This window comes from Balaenoptera physalus (genome assembly GCF_965194825.1).
Source record: "Balaenoptera physalus genome assembly, chromosome: 7".
In the NCBI taxonomy this organism is placed as follows: domain Eukaryota; kingdom Metazoa; phylum Chordata; class Mammalia; order Artiodactyla; family Balaenopteridae; genus Balaenoptera; species Balaenoptera physalus.
The window spans coordinates 23,382,372-23,400,407 of NC_138886.1; the positions used below are offsets into that span (position 1 = coordinate 23,382,372).

Below are 18,036 nucleotides of genomic sequence, written 5' to 3' on the forward strand. Positions count from 1 at the left end.
CCCCACTGTGTTTCCACAGCCTCGCAACCCCCAGGTCACTCTCATGCCCTTTCTGACAGCCGGGGAAGCATGAGAAGACAGCAAACTCTAAGAAAGTGTGTCTTTGAGACCTCGACAGGCACCTCTTCCTGTTTCAGAGGTTGGGCCCCTGCAGGGCCCAGATATGCAGTGCCCTGGATGCCAGAAGACAAGTCCAGGCATCCATCATTTCCCTTATCATGGAGCTACAGTGGGGAAAAAAAAGCGAGGAGAGGTAGTTTCCACCTTGGAAATATGACAAACCAGAATTAATTTGCAAGGGAAACAATACTGAGAAATGTGACAACTCGGGATTCCTTTGATGACAGAGGTGTGGTAATTATGGAGCTGCCCTCATCCCAGGGCCAGAGAGCAGCCTAGACAGTAGGAAAAGACAGCTCAACACATGTTCTCCTCTTCGAATCAGTCCTGTGGCCTCCAGTGAGGGTACCATGAACCACGCAGGCCCATCTCGCTGAGTGTTCTTCAAGGCAATGGACCACTTGAACCTCGAACACTTTCTGAGGCCACTTTACCACTGGGTGTTCGGGGTCCACTGTCTTCAAGACCAAGGCTGGGTTCAGAGGTCAGACAAGACCAGCGCTTCCCTTGAAGGAAGTGAACACACCCACCAATGGAGGATTCAAATCTACTGCTCTCCTTTAGCTTTCAAAAGATAGTTTTTCATGAACTTTTTTTTTTTTTGATGGTGATGTTTATTTTCTATTTCTGTCATTTGGATTTACCTTTTGACTGTTTTTAATAAAAGTCAATATTGGTACAAATGAAATAAAATTTCTGTGTGGACGACTATGCTTTATCATGGTAAAATATACAAACATAAAATTCAGCATTTTAACCATTTTCAAGGGTACAGTTCAGGGGCATTAAGTATACTCACATTGTCTGCTACCATCACCACCATCCATCCAGAGAACTCTTTTCATTTTGCAAAACTGAAACTGTACCCATTTAACACTAACTCCCCATTCCTCCCTCCCCCCAGCCCCTGGCAACCACCACTCTAGTCCATGAATATTACTGAGATCTTAATAATGTCTTCTCCTTTTACGTTCTCTCCTCCTTCCTCCCCCTTAGGCAGGCAGGCAGCCAGCAGGATGCTTGCTTTGGAGATCTGATGTCAAGGAGTCAAGCTTCTTCCTAGCTTTTGTAAAAATCTAAGCTATAGACAAGATTATGCAAGGCATTCTAGAAAGCGTCCTTCCATCCTCTACCTCTGGGTGTTTTACTCTGTTCCCTGGAAGCTCCTAGTAGAGCTGGCAAGACTTCAGAGAGGAGAGACTCCAGGCTCCAGGTTCCCAGATTTGCCAAGGATTCCCGGGCTCCATCCCATGCCTGTGTGGAACAGCCGAGAGCCTCAAACTTGCCCATGTGGACAGAAACAGTCAAAGCAATATAGACACGTGACTGGAAATCACAACTAAAACTGGTGTCGAGACGTGTCTAGATGGCCCTTTTCCTAAAACCTTAGACCTTGGATGCAATCATAAGGTGGGCGTTTTCCCAAAATAACTGAGGTTAAATTTTCTGTAAGCTGGACAGATGGAAGGCTTGGAGACAAAATTAAGTTAATTTACATAAGTTATAAAATGCTATGTTTTTTGCAAGCCTTTGCTTATGGACTGAGATTCATACCCTCAACCGCAGTAGGAGAGCGCAAGTTTAGTTTGTCTTAAGTACAAAGAAGGCAGAATAAGGATGGTAAAGATTAAGAGACTGTGTATAAAAGCCAGAATACAAGGATTCAAATTCTGACTGTGCCACTAGATATATGCCCTTGTCTTAAACCACTGTGCTCAGTTTTTTCATCTGTAACAAAAATTTATAATACTGGTATCTTCCCAACAGGAGGACGTTATGAGGGTTAAAGATGGCGATACATATGTGGCACTTGGAAGAGGGCCTGATTTTCAATAAATATTCATTATCAGAAGCATCTTAAATCCCCTTTAATCTCCCAGTATCTGCACTTATGGAAGATTCAACTCACTGAAGAAATATGAAAATCTGAGCTTTTTCAAAATTACGCTCTTTTGAAAGACGCTTCTTCCCAATTTGTGTATGAAAATGGGCCCATGTTAAAGGTTCAAGGTTTTATTCAATTGTACACATATTGAATTATGTCTTCCTCTGTTCATGTAAACTCTGCCCTTGGTTTGGAGCCATTCTTCATAAAGCCCCAGTAATTGTTACTCTGTATGTGTCCAAGGATTTGCAGTAGTCAGTTGTGTAATGATTCTTACTAGCATTCTTCCAGGCCAATTTTGAAAGGCATAATTTGTGGCCAAAAGAATTTAGTGGATTTTTCAAAAGATGGCGTACATTATCAAGCCCAAGAGGACCCTTGAGGCGTTCATGAGATGTGACAACACACTTAGAGGGTGTGGGCTGAAGACAGGAGGGGTACCTCGGGGGACAAAGTCATCTAAGCTTTTCTTCCTCTCATTTATTTATTTATTTATTTATTTTGGCCGCACTGCGAGGCATGTGGGATCTTAGTTCCCCGACCAGGGATTGAACCTGCGCCCCCTGCAGTGGAAGTGCAGAGTTTTAACCACTGGACCACCAGGAAAGTCCTCTTCCTCTCATTTATACACCTTTAGGACTGATATTAAAGACAAAATTGTTTCTAATACTGATTTCCCAACTATTTTCTCAAAACAATTACTAGGCATCAGTTACCAGATGTCAAATCTCCCCCTTTTTGTGACATAACCAATAATCCTCCGTAGCAATTGATCTCCTGTTCTCTGATTTCCACTATTCCCCAGAACTCCCCATTGCCCAATTTAAAGCCCTCTGGAGCAGATCAGCTGGTCTGCTGGAAAAACACAGGCTTCCCAGTGCTGGGAAGATTCATTCCACTCTGGCCAGAAGCCCAGCACTCCAGCTTCATCTGCCCTGGCCTCTGGCTCCAAATGCTGGAGCTGGGCGTTCTGTGTAGCTTGCCGTCACTCTCCAAGGCGTCCCCTTTCATTTGCAAAGGATCATGAGAGTTATGAAAAGAAGGTACACAGAAGTTGCTAAGAGATTTTCTTCTCCTTGGGATGTCTCGGTGATAAATCCAAAACTTGTTGAGAACAATCTACTTCAATGACAATGTTCATTTAAAAGTATAGGAAAATGATCGTTATAATATCAACAGTGAAAGAAAGTTGGAAAACACACTAGAACCAAGAAAGAATTCTGTTTTCCAACTCTAGAGCTGGAGAAAAAGGAAGTTTTAATCAGAGTAGAACAAGAAAGTAGGTAGAGGTGTTTGTAGCCATTCTGAAGGAGATAAATGACAAGGGTTCTTTATCGGATAGAATTTCAGTTCAAAACTTTTCCCTCCCTTAATATACACTGGACATCCTGGTTTCACTTCCCAGTCGTGATTCAGGTTGATTTTCAGCTCACAAACGGAAGACAGAGAGAAAAGGAGGGAGGGAGGCAGAGGGGATGGAGGGGAGAGAGTTCCAGATGTTCTGGGCCAGAATCTAGAGAGAGAGAGAGAAGGGGCAGGGAGAGAGGAGAGGTGTTTGTCAGTGGAGGTGCTGGAATTAGAGGAGCTGAGTGAGAAAAAGGGGAGATGAGTAGATCCCAGGGGCAGGCAGGGAGGCAAGGTGGTAGGAAAGAGGCTTTGCTTCCCTTCACCAGTCTTGCGTTTATTCCCTTTCCTCCCCCAGCCTCCAGGTATCACAGCTGACCCAACACAGCTTGCTTGGAGGCTGAGAAATAGGACAGAGGCCTGGGCAAATTTGGGGAGTAAAACAAACAAAAGGTATTGTTGCCAGGCAGGACTGGACCGGGGGGTTGTGGGGGGGAGGGGGGGGAATGACCCCCAGTGGGGGGCACTCAGTACACGCTCAGAAACATTTTTGCAATATCCTGGGTACCAGAGCCAGACACTCTCATAACCCTAACGGAAATCTATCATGCTGCAATTTCAGCTCTTTTACTCTTTTCAAGTCCCAGTAAAGAGAATCACATTTGCATAGCAAAATGCAATCAGTATCATCTAAGTTACACTTGCTAGAGAGCTGCACGCATCCGAAGCTATGGAAACATATCTACAGGATGTGAATCCCAGATATGGACGACTAGATCGGGGTTTCTCAGCATCAGCACTGTGGACATTCGGGGCAAGATAATTCTTTGTTGCGAGGGGAGGGGGGCATCCTGTGCATTTTAAGATGCTCAGCTGCATCCTGCTAGATTCTATTGATAGTTGCACCCATCCCCCCTCCCAGACAGACCAATCCCTCAAATCAGTCTGCCGATCTCGCAGTCCTGAGGTTTGGCTAGTCTTCTCCGTGGTATCTGCCAGACCTTCGCCCTCCAAGTCCGGGGTAGTAGAGCTTCTCACACCGTACTGTGCATACAAGTCCCTAGGGATTTTGTTACAAATGCAGATTCTGACTCAGCAGGTCTGGAATGGGGCTCAGGATTCTCTAGATTCAACAAAGCCCCTGGGTGATGGTGATGCTAATGTCGCTGGCCCTCAGACCACACTCTCAGCACCAGGGCCCTTTAGCACTGGTTTAGTAACAAGAGGGAAAACTGCGTAAGAAAACTGGCTGGCGTCGCACAGCTTGGCTTGTTACCTGGCAACCTCCCAGCGCCTCAGCATCCTCATTTGAAATATGGTGGTGATTGCGAGCATTAGGTAAGACACTGAAGATAAAGCAACCAATTTGGTGTCTGGCGCTCAGAAAATGTTAATTCCCTCCCCTTTTCCTCTTAGCTCCTCCCAGCACCAAGCCTAGAAACCTCAAGGTCAAGCCATCCCTGAGGATTACAGGAAATTCCCTAGAAGAAAAAACTCAATTCCATTCTGAGTGGTGGTTGGAGAAGGAGGGATTTCTTCCCTTTCCTTTCTTCTAGTTTATACTCTCTCTATTGCTTACACCATAACATCTGTCATCCTTTGGAGGCTGTGAATTGTTTTGGTAATGAAGCATATGATGAAAAGAATATTTTAAAACAATGTACACATTGTGATTTCATGCAAAAGCAATGCCTCCCACTCTCCGGGTCCACCTCCATGCTGCATTTAACACTGATTTAAACTCTTCTCAAAAGGAAAAATGATCTCAAACAGGAATAATCGCAAGGGCTTTGGGTCGGATCTCAATTTCCAAAACAGTTTCTTCATATTCCTCCCCAAATGCATGAATTCTACTCATCTGGAATTGTGTCCGGGGAGAATCCTTGCTATCCTTTGCAAGGATAAAATGTTCTAATGCAAAAATACTAATTTGCCAGGCTAAATATAGCCCTGGGACCACACAGTACATGACACATAGACCTTGATTTTAACACACATACAGAGAGAGCTTTTGAATTCAGGGTTGTGTAGTACTTGATTTTTCTAGAATATTAAGTAAGATGTATTCCTTTGGGAAAATCACTCTCTCCCCATCCCCACCCCCCCACGAAAAGTGCTCAACAATGGTGTCTTTCTCCATTTGTAGGCTGTATCCAAAAAAATGTATGTCAGGCATTGCTCCAAACAAAGTAAGTTTCTGCACGATTCCACTGTGCAAATGTCGTCATGAGAATAGAAGTCGAGACAGTCAGCTGCACTGGGAGAGGGGCAGCAAGCTGGCAGTTAATCGCCTACAGGAAAGTGTGGTTTGGCCTTCCTCCACCTTCACCCAGGTGCGGGGCTCACGCGGCCCTGGCAGAGCTCTGCATTCAAGGCTGGTCAGGCTGGGTGGGAAGAAAGGCATCTGAGGGTCGGGACTTCCCCCAGAGTCTGCAGGGCTGGTCTCTGCTGCGGGAAGCACTAGCTCAGTCCAAGGCCCACAGAATCATCACAAACACCCTGGGAAAAGCCATGGGGATGGCCGGGATGGGCACCTAAGGAACCCCTCTCTCTTCACAGAACCTGGAGTGGTGTGGGTACCAGTTCCACGCACACACTCTTCCTTCTAACCGACAAAAGACAATAACCCTGGAAGGTCTGGCAAAATTCTCCTCTAAACCTCACCAACCCAGGGCGCTCTAAGGCCTGTGGGGTAACGTCCAGTCCAGCACCCTTTGACAACCCAGGAAAAACTGCTCTAGTGTCACTGTTTATCCTTGCTCTGCACAGTAATAATCCTTTGCAAGGCTTCCTCACTAAAGCATACGCAGAGCAAGAAAAAACACCCTTGTGCAGTTCAAAGAGAGGTTAATAGTTCTGGACCGCCACTGATATACACTGACTCGACTGCTCGCCAATCATACGTAGCAGATAAGGACTCTGCGTGCTCCACAGGGCAGAACGTGCAAGTAGAATTCACAGACCTGTTGACAGAGCACCAGGACTGCCACCATCACCTGGTCTTGGCATCACCAGCAAAACCAGTTTAAAAGGCAGTATCCAGGCTCCTCCCACGTGGGTGATGCTGACAGCCTGTACCATATGGACACTGTCTGCCCCTCTATGGACACTGGGGTGATGCATCACATGTCCAGATAGGCTGCTCAAGTGAACAGGCCAATTCCCAGGAAACTGGGTCTTCATGCAGGGCTGAGGCCCTTAAACAGAGTACAGACACTGGAGAGTCACTGGCCCTGAGTTGGACAGTTCCCCCTCCGGAGACGTTCTGAGCGGGGACTTCCCTCCAGCAGACAGTGATTAAAAAGAAAACTTCACAGGGGCATCACAAACTGGGTTAGGTGCTGCAGTGTTCTGCTTTTTCAGCCATGCTGTTTGTGAATCCCCAACTGCTTTTTCTAACCGACTCACTTCCTTAAACGTACCGGCTCACCGTAATCCAGGGGTGGCACCGTGAATTTGGTGGCCAAGTTTGGACCAAGGGTGGAGGTTACCTTCTATATGTGTTTGTTAAAAAGAATGATTTGTAGCACTTAAGAATTAACTCAGGATAATGCTTCTGGTGTGCCCACCTCACCTGGCTGCTACATAATCATCCATCCAAGCAGCCAACTCTACTGCAAATCTGTGAGAAGTTCCATGATAAGACAAAAAGGACTGAATTCACTACGCTTCTCAGGCTCTTCTGAAAACCTTTTTTATTTTAACCCTCATGGCAAATCTTTACTTAATACATTCATCCATGTTCCTGCCTTATGACAGAGTAAACTCATGAAAGCTGGCAAAGAAGCTTGCAGTAGTTCGTGAAGGGGAATCCCAGTGACCCCCCCATCCTACTGCCGGTCACTGAGTGAGCTTAAAGCCCAGGATGAGGGTCCTGAAAATTTGGGTCCATTTTCCCATTGAGAAGCAATTTCTGACCTACTCGAAGCATCAGGAGAGAGCAAGTAAAGAAGACTGGAAGAAGCCTTGCTACAACAGTGCAAGTGTTCTGGGGTAAGGGGAAGAGAAGGATGTCAGCCAGATTCCCCAAGTCAAAAGGGGGCTGTGGGGTGGGCGTGGAGGTCAGGCCTGGAGAACCTCTGTGCCCAAAGCTTCTGGATCTGATCTGGTGTAAAGGATGAACAATTGATGTGCTACACAATTGCTGGAATTTTTAAAAATTAACTTTAAAAACTGTTTACTTATTTGCATCTGCCATAAAGATGAAAGATGTTGGTTAATTTAAGAAAACAAACAATTTGGGGAAGAATACATGTTCAAGGTGCTTCCATACCTATCTCATTTAAGTTTTGAAGTAGATAAGTTTTGGTATCCCCATTTTTAATTTTTATTTATTTATTTATTTATTATTTAAAAAAAATTTTTATTGGAGTATAGTTGATTTAAAGTGCTGCATTAGTTTCTGCTGTACAGCAAAGTGAATCAGCTATACATATACATATATCCACTTTTTTACATTCTTTTCCCATATAGGTCATTGCAGAGTATTGAGTAGAGTTCCCTGTGATATACAGTAGGTCTCTATTAGTTATCTATTTTATATATAGTAGTGTGTATAAAAAATATGGAACACTTCATGAATTTGCATGTCATCCTTGTGCAGGGGCCACGCTAATCTCTGTATCCCATTTTTTATAGATGAAGAAACTAAGACTCAGTTTATGTGACATGCTGTAGATCTTACAGAGAATTTGGCCAACACACTAATGAGTTCGGGCCCTGCCATGGCTCTGGATAACTGGGGTGTTAGTTATAGTATCTGTGTATTTGGCTCTGCTCACCCCCATCTGCTCCAATCAAGCATCCAACCGACCACAAAGTCCCTGAAAAGGGGGCTTCAGAGGACAGTGTCACCCCCACCAAATTCTACAGCTCTCTCCCCTTCCTTGGCATTCACACCATGACTCCCTCAACTCGGACATATATCCTCCCAAGACAAACAAACAAACAAACCCACTTGAGGGAAGCTCTATCATTTCATCCCCATCCCTATCCTCTTCCTGAATAAGGAAACACTCAGCATTCTACCTCCAAAGGGTACCTTTTCCAGTTGCAGGGCCCATGCAGTCTTTCTGAGACTCCAACCAAGAAAGGAACAAATGCCACTTACATGTTCCTTGATCCTACTCAAACGTGTCCCCCCAAGGCCTGGTAGCACTGGTGCTCCTAGATTTGAGAGAGAAGTACCAAAGGGAAAAAGAGGTGAATGGGCCCAAGGATGCTCTCAGCCCCTCTGCCCATGCTGTCTGTCCTCTTCTGCACCTCCTCAATCTCTGAATTCACTTCAAAAGGAAAAAAAGAACCTCTGGCTGAACCCTGGAGAAAGCGCATCCTGTTTTACTGTAGGAAGAAGGCAAGGTCTTGATTAACTCATTTTTCTGGCGCTCATCTTTCATCTTTCAGAGACTGGGGCAAAGAACAGAAATAACATTTATATCGGGATTTTAGTTTTCTCAAAAGCCAGCCTCCAGAGTCTGTACTGGACTAGGTTTGGCGATTACACTTCTACACTTCTAAAAATTACAATCTGTATCTACGCTAACATCACACTGAGACTACAAAATCCTGAACGGTCAATGGAAGGACAACAGTACATTCACCACAGTAAACTCACTAAGGCAAGAAGTAGTCAAGGAGGGGTAGTCATTTATTACATCTTAGAAACATCTTCATCAACAACAGTTGAAATAAATGTTTAATGTTAAGTTACTGAAATTATTAGAGCACTCCATTTCTTAAGTATTCTAATTAATCAAGTCCTACTTAAATCACACAAACATACTGTACAGTTTTCTTTTTGAGCCAAATACAGGTTTGTCCCACTATCTGAAAGTAGACCACTCCTATGAAACCTTTGGTAAGCTGAACTGGCATGGAGCAAAGAGTATTCCCGCTTCATGTTACAGCAGGCACTTCAATTTTACAAAAGACTACATTAGTTCGATAACATAACAGCTTTTTCCTAGAAGTGAAAATCTTTTTTGGATTTCTTTTGGTTAGCGAAATGTAGATCTTGAGTAAAAGCTAAGGGGCACTAATGTGAACTTTCAGAAAGTGGGGGAAACCTGTAGTGGATGTTCCTGTTACAGCACAGGTGATTTCAATTTTTCTATAATAATATGTTCCTGGAAAATGTGTTTGAAGGGCATATGTCCAAAACTTAACAGCAGTCATATATCCTTAGAAGGTGATTATCTAACAAAGATATTTCTCCCTCCCCCTCCCCCTCCCCCCACCCCCCCTACCCCCGTGATGGCTCATGGACGCACTGTCTCCCTCAGGCCCAAGCCACCCAATGTGCTGCTCCTGGATGAGGCTGGTGCTAGTGCAGGGCCCTGAAGCTTAAGCTTCTTTAGCATCACAGCAAATCTGCCTCCGGGTGTCAAGTTTGCACCGTACCAAAAAAAATGATGCAATCTTCTAGCAAAACTTACTAACATTGTTGAACCTGATAAGTATACTCATCAATTACTTGAAATTTCCAATAGCTTACACAGGATGCCTGACCAATAATCTAAGCAAATGGTGACTCAGGATCAAGGGACAGCCATTCCAGAGGCTAATTCATGAGAGATCATACCAGTGCTGAGAAATGTATAAAATTAAAAAATGAAACTGGTTTTCAGAAGTCAATTTTCAACATGCTCCTGTTTGAATCATTAAAATCCCTCAGCACAACCCCCGTCCAAATTCAACTGCATTTTTATTTGAAACATTTCTCATTTTCCTAGTATGTAGAGACTTGTGATGACAACCTTGATAGAAATCTAGGACATGGGTGTTTTAAGAGTCCACCAACTCTATAAAGACAGCAGAATCTAGCCAATAATTATAATAATTAATTAGAAAGTCCAGGGTGTTAGCATTTTAAAAGCAACAGTTAATATGCAATTTCTATATTAAAATACTGAAAGGTTTAGAAATAAAACAACCAGAGGATCATTTTCCCCTCACTTGACAACTGAATTAAGACAACCTCTTCCACTTTATCGGCCAGAGATCCTGAGCTAGTGAGCCACTTACGAAAGTGAAATAAATTCTGACAACACTACCCTGAACTCCGCAGGCAGGAAGCTGTTTCAACTGTCATGCCAGAACTATGAGATAATGGGTATTTCAAAATGTTTGTCCCATCTCAAAACCCAGTCTCACACTAGCATCTTGGCATCCCAGAAAGAAGTTGAAAATGAACTCTACTGCCAGAGAAGCATCTTAACACTTAACTGCCCAGTCTGTTAGGTAAGGGATCTGGAGACCCAAGATGTGTATTACTTTCGTTTCTTCTGGCTCATGACTAATTTTATTGGTGCAGCTCAAAATAACTGCAGGGCCTACAAGACCCATGGTGTGCCCACTCAAAGGAGAAGATGCCCTTTAAGCAAAGAGCCTATATCAAAACTGGAGAGGAGAGAGCCGGCATCGGACAGCCGTTTAGAAGTGCTTTAGGGCAAGTTTCAATTCTTAAAAGGCTTTATGTTTAAAGAAGCAATGAACTCCTTACTAAATATGCCTCATTTCTAGACCTGTTACTCTGAAATTTTATTGATCAAAGTTGAGGAAGCTGCCAGCAGGAAGAGAGTGTTTAATTAAATTGCGAACATTTCCAGGAAGAAAAGTGTGATGCTTAAATTAAACTCTCTTCAATTACAACAAAGCCAAGGAAACAAATCCCCTGGGATTACACTGGTGAGTGGTGGGTTTGTCCTAATTCAGCCTCCAGGTGCCAGTGACGGGTGATAAGAGGGAAGAGCGCTTCCTCTGAGAAGTTGTTTGCAGACTGAGGGATATACTATATACAGAGACGTGTGTGTGTGTGTGTGTGTGTGTGTGTGTGTGTGTGTGTGTGTGTGCTCTTTTCAAAGGTAAATATGTGTGTCTGTTGGGGGGGTGTTGGGGGGGGGGTTTAGGTGCTGCGCCTAAAACTGCTACAGGGAAGGGTAGACATCTGCCAAACCACTACTGCCCCACACGGGAAACCCGGTCTGGAGAAATAATCCACCATCTCTCTACACGAGTCACTTCCCTCCCAGAGGGGCCCTTCTGCGGATCAAGGCGAGATCCCCAATGCTGGCCGTCTCGCATCCGTCCAGGGAAACTCAGAAACCAGCTTGCGGGTTCCGCTCCCGCGGGTCCACCCTCCGCCTCGCTCCCCACCGCCTGCAGCCGCCGCTTCGCCTTCCGCCCTCACCGGCCACTAACCCCACCGCTCCCCGGCCCGCCTCGCCTCCCTCCGCGGCTCCCGGACAGCCCGCTCTCCCGGACCTCCGTTCAGTCCCCTGTTCTCCACTACGATTCTCTAGAATTTCTCAGGGCCGCCAGTATCTCCTAGCTCCTATCCGGGGAGGCGCGTCGCCTCCACCGCAATGCCAGAACACTTGCCCCAGCGCTCACCACCACGATCCGCGCCCTCGACTCCCCACAGGGTCCCCACAAAGGGGCCAAAGAGACCTACCCTCCGGCTTTATCCAGGATAAAACACCAGATCCTAATAGCTGGGGTCCCAGCCTCAGGCCGAACTTCCAGGCTCAGCTCGGACCCGGTTCCCCCTCCCTCCGCGCGCAGAAGGGCTTCTCCCTCCTCCTGCAGCGTCTCCCCGGACCCCATTCCAAAAGGTTCCAGCTGCCTGAGAACCCGGCCCTCCTCGGCCTCAGTCTCCCTGCAAAGCTCCTGATTTCTGAAAACGCCCCCAGTGCTACCATCAAAGGAGTCAGGACGCGCGCCTTCCTCTCCATCTGGAACCGCTGGCTCCATCCACCGCGGCTCCCAGGTCTGGAGAGGCGGCTACCGACCTTTGATTTTTCTCTGCTTTTCCTGTACAGCCCGACTCTGTGTGTGTTTGGCAGAGGGGGTGGGAGGGAGGTGGTATTCCTAAGTTTAGTTTTTAAAGCATATATAAGTGAGTAAGTATTGAATAAAGCAGCCAAAAGCTGGCCCTCCCCCAAACCTAGGAATTCAAAGCCACAGGGTCACAGCCCTTTCCAGCCAGGCCCCCGCCCCGCACACGCTCCACTAGGCAAGGACCATAAAAGCCCTTTAAAGTCCGCGGTGCATCAAAGGGCTCCCAAGAGACCAATCCTTCCCAAGCCACCCTCTCCCCGCGCCCGAGGCCCCAACACCAGGAGGGGGCCCCAGGGACTTGGTGTCCTGGGTCGCCGTGCCTGAGCTTGGACACCCACCTCTGGGCGCCGGACGGGGGCGCTGTCCTCGGCCTCCGATCTAGCGCGGCGCGGCCACTACCTCCTCCTCGAGGCGTCGGGGAGACTCCGCGGAAAGGCGTTCGGCAGGCCACGGCTGGGGCGAGCGCATCTGCCGAGAGCCGCGGCCGCTCTGCGCGCTGGAGCGCCGGGGAGCGCCGCCCGCCTGCTCCCGGAGCCCGCCCCTTCCCCGCCCCCTTCCCAGCGCCTGGGGCAAAGGTCTGCCCCTCCGCTTCCACATCCCCTCCCCAACCACTCACACCTTCTGTCTGTGGCTTTGGCGAAATCTTGGCACACACCGAGAAACCAAGAAATGAGTGAATGGATAGATTGGAGGGATGGAGGGATGGGGCAAGTGAAGCCGAGTATTTCCTAACCGGGGAGAGGGCTCTGTGTCTGGGTTACGTGGACCTGTGTTAGCGCACGTGTGGCCGTGTCGGCGTGCGTGCATCTGGACGTGTGCGTTGGTGTATACATACGTGCATATGAGTGTATATGGAAGTGTGTGGCTGCGTGTGCGCCCTCACAAGGCCGGCACCGCTGAGTTCCTATCCGAGGGGTCGAGTTCCCCATCCCTTACCGGCACCAAGACTGTGTCCGGGTAAGCAGGACCGCTGGGAGCCGGTGGGAGACGCGTCTTTGTGACGCGGACGGCGGCTCGGTGTGTTTTGGGCCTCTCCCTGATGTGGTCCAGAGGCTGAGGTGCGGACAGGGATGCTTCTGGTTCACTGGCTCGCCAGAGCCTTCATGCTGCCCTCCCTGTTGTGGCAGCTGGTGGCCTGGTGTCAGAGTGCGTGTGTTAACAAAGCCAGCGGTGGGGAAGGAGGCAGCTGATACACCGCGTGGGGCTGGATCCGGCGGGTGGCCAGCCATCCCCCACTCCCAAGCTGTCTGAAATTTCAGCTTGTAATCCCCTCCCCCACCATGAATATTTAAATAATGTTAATGACCCTCTGAAGACGGACCTTCTAGAAATCCTGAGAGGACACACACAGAAACACCTCACACAGAAAACAGTATTTTTAAAACCAAGGTGTTCTCTGCAGAGGAAATAGAATATAAACATGATATGTAGTCAGATTTCTTAAATTCAACTTTCCACTAGGCATGATCAAGGTTTTCATTTCCCAGTGGTTCTCCCTCCCCACCTCTGCAAGTCAGAGCCCCTTACTCCCCTAGTTCCATCCTCTGTTAGCCTACTTTTTTTCTGAACCGCGGGCCAAAATCCCGGGGTCCTCTTCTGAGAATCAATTCTGCCTGCCACACACGGCAGGGAAAGACAACTACCAGGGACCTTGATTTCCCATACAAGAAACGATAACATGGGGACCTGTCCAGAAAGTCTGTCCAGCTAAAGACATTAAAAATAGCATCAACCCCGGAAAAGGCTTCTTTACTGTCTGAAGGTTTATTCACACCATCACGGAAGGGGAGGTGGAGATGCAGTGAAGACTACAATGGAGACCTCAGCGGTTCTCCTCAGGGTTCCTGAAAATCTATAGGCTTCTTTTTCTTGGCATTTAGGAATTGTTTCACCAGCCTTTTTGCATGTTTGTCTCTTACACTATTGAATTTCAACAGAATTTACTGACCAGTGGCTGGAGATTACAGAGTTTTAGCCTCAGTCAATCCCTTTCTTTCCTTTTCTTTTCTTTTGTTTCTTCCTTTCCTCCTTCCTTCCTTCCTTTCTCTCTTTCTTTCAGCTCTTCATGGCACTAACCTGAGTTAAATATTTGGGTGCCCTACATTGTGCTCTATTTTTAACATTTTAATAGCATGTGAAAACTCACATTGAAATGAGCATGTTTGGGGACACTTATTTATTTATATGGACCATAGACTCTTCAGGGAAAAATTCTAAACTTACAGCAGAGGTGAGATTTTTATAAACAGTATTAGGGCAAGTGCATCATCACTCTTTCTTCCTATATTCCAGTCAAACATTTACCTGTCAAATTTGTTTCCTTATTAGAAATAGTACAGCAATTCTGAATTCTTTCCTAAAGCAATGTCAGTGTTAATATGACTGTAATATTATTTTTAAATATGAATTAATTAATGCTAATTTTCTGTTAATTTTAAAGTTCTGGCATATTCTACAGAAAACTATTGGGAATATTAATTTAGGAAAAGTACAAGTTCAATAGATATTAATTTACAAGAACATTTCCTTTTCTTTCATCTTATAAGATGTTAAAGAGGAAGCCATGATTAAGCTACACTTTTTTAAAATGAAAGGCTTGGTACATACCAGGGATCAGAAATATTTATTTAATTTGTTCAATGAAATCAATGCAAGGGTATGAACATCTGCATGTGAAAGTAAAAACTGTTTTAAATTAACATTTATTTTCCCCTAGGTCAGCGGTTCTCAACCAAGGGTGATTTGATGCTTCCCCCACCCCCACCCCCCGCCCACCCAGACATTTTGGCAATGTCTGAAGACATTTTTGATTGTCATAGTGTCATAATGGGGGTGGGGTGCTACTGACATCTAACGGTTAGAGGCCAGGGATGTTGCTAAATATCCTGAAGGGTATGGCACAGTCCCACAACAACAAAGGATCGTTGTATCCCAAATGTCAAGAGTGCTGACGTTGAGATATCTTGCCCTGGACCCAAAGCCAGGACTAAGGACCACAGATATCAGGACCATGTCTGCATTTATTAAAAATGCAAATTCCTGGGCTCCACCTTTACCTACTAAGTCAGAATCTCTGGGAGCAGGACCAGGGAAACTGTTTTAACAGCTCCTAGGTGATTCTTAAGAACATGAAAGTATAAGAAACACTGGAGGGCTTCCCTGGTGGCGCAGTGGTTAAGAATCCGCCTGCCAATGCAGGGGACACGGGTTTGAGCCCTGGTCCAGGAAGATCCCACATGCCGCGGAGCAACTAAGCCCGTGCGCCACAACTACTGAGCCTGCAAGCCACAACTCCTGAAGCCCAGGCACCTAGAGCCCGTGCTCCGCAACAAGAGAAGCCACTGCAGTGAGAAGCCCGCGAACCACAACAAAGAGTAGCCCCCCGCTCACCGCAACTAGAGAAAGCCCGCGCACAGCAACAAAGACCCAATGCAGCCAAAAATAAATAAATAAATAAAATAAATTAAAAAAAGAAACACTGGAGATGGGAAAGGCTGGCTTCTTACCCAGTGCATGCTTATGGGCTCATCACACTGTATGTGCCTTAACATGATAATGGTTATTAGAGCTGAGAATATTTTATGAAATATATACGCTCCTTGATCCATGTAAGAAGCACTTATGAAGCAAATAAAGGGCTACTGATTCTGTGAAGACAAACAAACATAGCTGGGATATGAAAATGTTAAACACTCCCTATACCATTTAGGACACAACACCTTCTATGGAAATGTTGCTTGGCAAGAGGGGAGGTCATGATTTTTTTTTCCCTATGGCCTAAGTGTACATTTTTGCTTATGTTGCCTGTGCCATGCTGCCTGCCCATTTTAAATGGTGCCCCTGAGCAAGAGTGGCCTCCAGGGGACACAAGAAATAGAATGTACTTACTAGAGAAACACCAGAAGTAAAGGTTGGGTTTCTGGGAAAGAAGTCAGCCTAGACACAGACTGACAGAGCCTCTTCTTGCTCCCCAAGCTTAGAGAAGAATAGAAGCTGAAAGAAAGACCCATGAGTTGCTCAGAGAGCTGATCTGAAAACCCAAAGAAGGGGCCAAGACTGGTCAATCATAAAGAATTTGCCATTTCTTCCTCCTGGCAAGGAGAAAGACCAAAAAGCATCAGCTGAGTATACTCCTCAAGTACTAAATGTGTCCTACAGAAAATAAAGGCTTGCTAGAAAAAAAGAGTAAGAATAAGATGGAAAAGCAAAGAAAACCAGCACTGAAAAGGCTGGCCCCCCTCAAACCAATAGCCGTAGTAGATCTGTTGGGCTTTCCCAGCAAGTACCAGGTAAAGTCATTGGAAAGTTAGGAACAATCCCAATCCCAAGGGCATCCCCATGGGACCAGATGCACCACTGCAAATCTAAAAGAAGAAACAAACAGGGGGAAATATTTGCAACATATATAACAACAGGTTACTATCTCTAATATGCAAAGAGTTCTTACAAATCAATATGAAAATTGAAGAAAATTACCAACTATCTAATTGAAAAAAAACAAACCAGTCATTTATAGATAAGTAAGTATAACTGGCCATTGAACTTAGGAAAAGATGCCAAAACTCTTTCTCATTAAAAAAAAAATGCAAGTGAAAATACTGGAATAATATATTTTGCCTATGATATCAGTAAATACATAAAATACAAATATTATCTATTATTGGTGAGAGAATGATGAAAATTAAGTATTGTACACTGTTGAAGGGAATATAAACTGATGTTAATAAATTGGTAAATTCATTAGACAATTTGGTGATATCTCTTAAAATTTTAAAAAATGCTTATACACTTGAATTTGCAATTCACTTTTGGAATTCAGAACCTTATAAGATCTGTGAGTCAGAAGAAGACTGAAGTGGTAGGGAGGAGTCAGTGAATAAGAAATTCCTGATCACAGAAGTGGCCAAAATAAAGAGACTATTTAATATAAACTTTTAAAATTGCTTGCTGTGTAATGTTGTGATGTAAGTACTTCTGGTAACCCCTAGACCTCTGATAACAGTATTTGTTCGGAGAACCAAAGGCAAGGGGCTAATATATGGCTTGGTGCAGACTGGATATCACGCAAGAAGGATGTGAGATTAAGAATTCAGACAAGATGGGAAACCAGAACAAGAAGCGACCAGGAGAACTAATTCCATCCCACCGGAGTTAACCACTTGAGTTAAAAATCCATAAAAAGAGTGGGGTGGGCACTGGACCACCTCTAACACTTTGTGGGTAAGGGTCCAAGTAATTTTAATTTAATGATTATAAAAGGAATAATTTTCCCCTGAAGGCTGTGGGACTTGGGATAGCCAGCCAACAAACTCCTAGGATGCACACAGATCTTTGGCTTATTTTCTAATTCTGATAGCGGTTTTACCCTATTCATCTGGATGTTTTGTTTGTTTATGGATTTCCCACTTAAGACATTTCTCCACTGATCTCTGATTCTTATAAAAGGGCAAAAATGTCATCTCTAGATAATTGTAAGCAATGATGCTTACATCCTTGGCTTTTCCATAGAAGAGATATTTCATCCATAGACTGTTTTAACCATCAACTTTCTGAATGAATGCACAACATATAAGACAGGATATGGACTGTTTGTTCTAACTTATAGTTGTTTTATCAAATTAAAAACACTCTTCTCAAAACCATCTCTTCTCTAGTGTCAAGTCTGGTTTCTGAGTGATGGTCAGCTCTTAAAACTTTGAATATCAGTGTTTCCCAAGCTAGCCCACATTGAGAGTAGCTGGAAAACTGGAAAAAAAAAAAAAATCAAAAAACAAAAAGCCTGGGTTAATTTCCCTAGCAGATCTGGGGCTCAGGAATCTGTATTTGTTCAAGCTTCTCACATGATTCTA

General features: G+C 45.2%; 1 protein-coding gene across 9 annotated transcripts in view; it reads right to left on the minus strand.

Annotated features, from left to right (window-relative positions):
* PALM2AKAP2 (PALM2 and AKAP2 fusion) overlaps positions 1–18,036 on the minus strand; it is a 503,536-nt gene that overhangs the window by 96,772 nt on the left and 388,728 nt on the right. For 2 of the 9 annotated variants that reach the window (XM_082469115.1, XM_082469113.1), the window contains exon 1: positions 12,526–12,690. The exons of 6 other annotated variants lie outside the window; for them this stretch is intronic. The gene's annotated coding sequence lies outside the window, so the exon portion shown is untranslated. Of the gene's footprint in view, positions 1–11,801; positions 12,263–12,525; positions 12,691–18,036 lie in introns of those variants that run through there. One more of the 9 variants, XM_082469114.1, reaches the window with a different exon arrangement.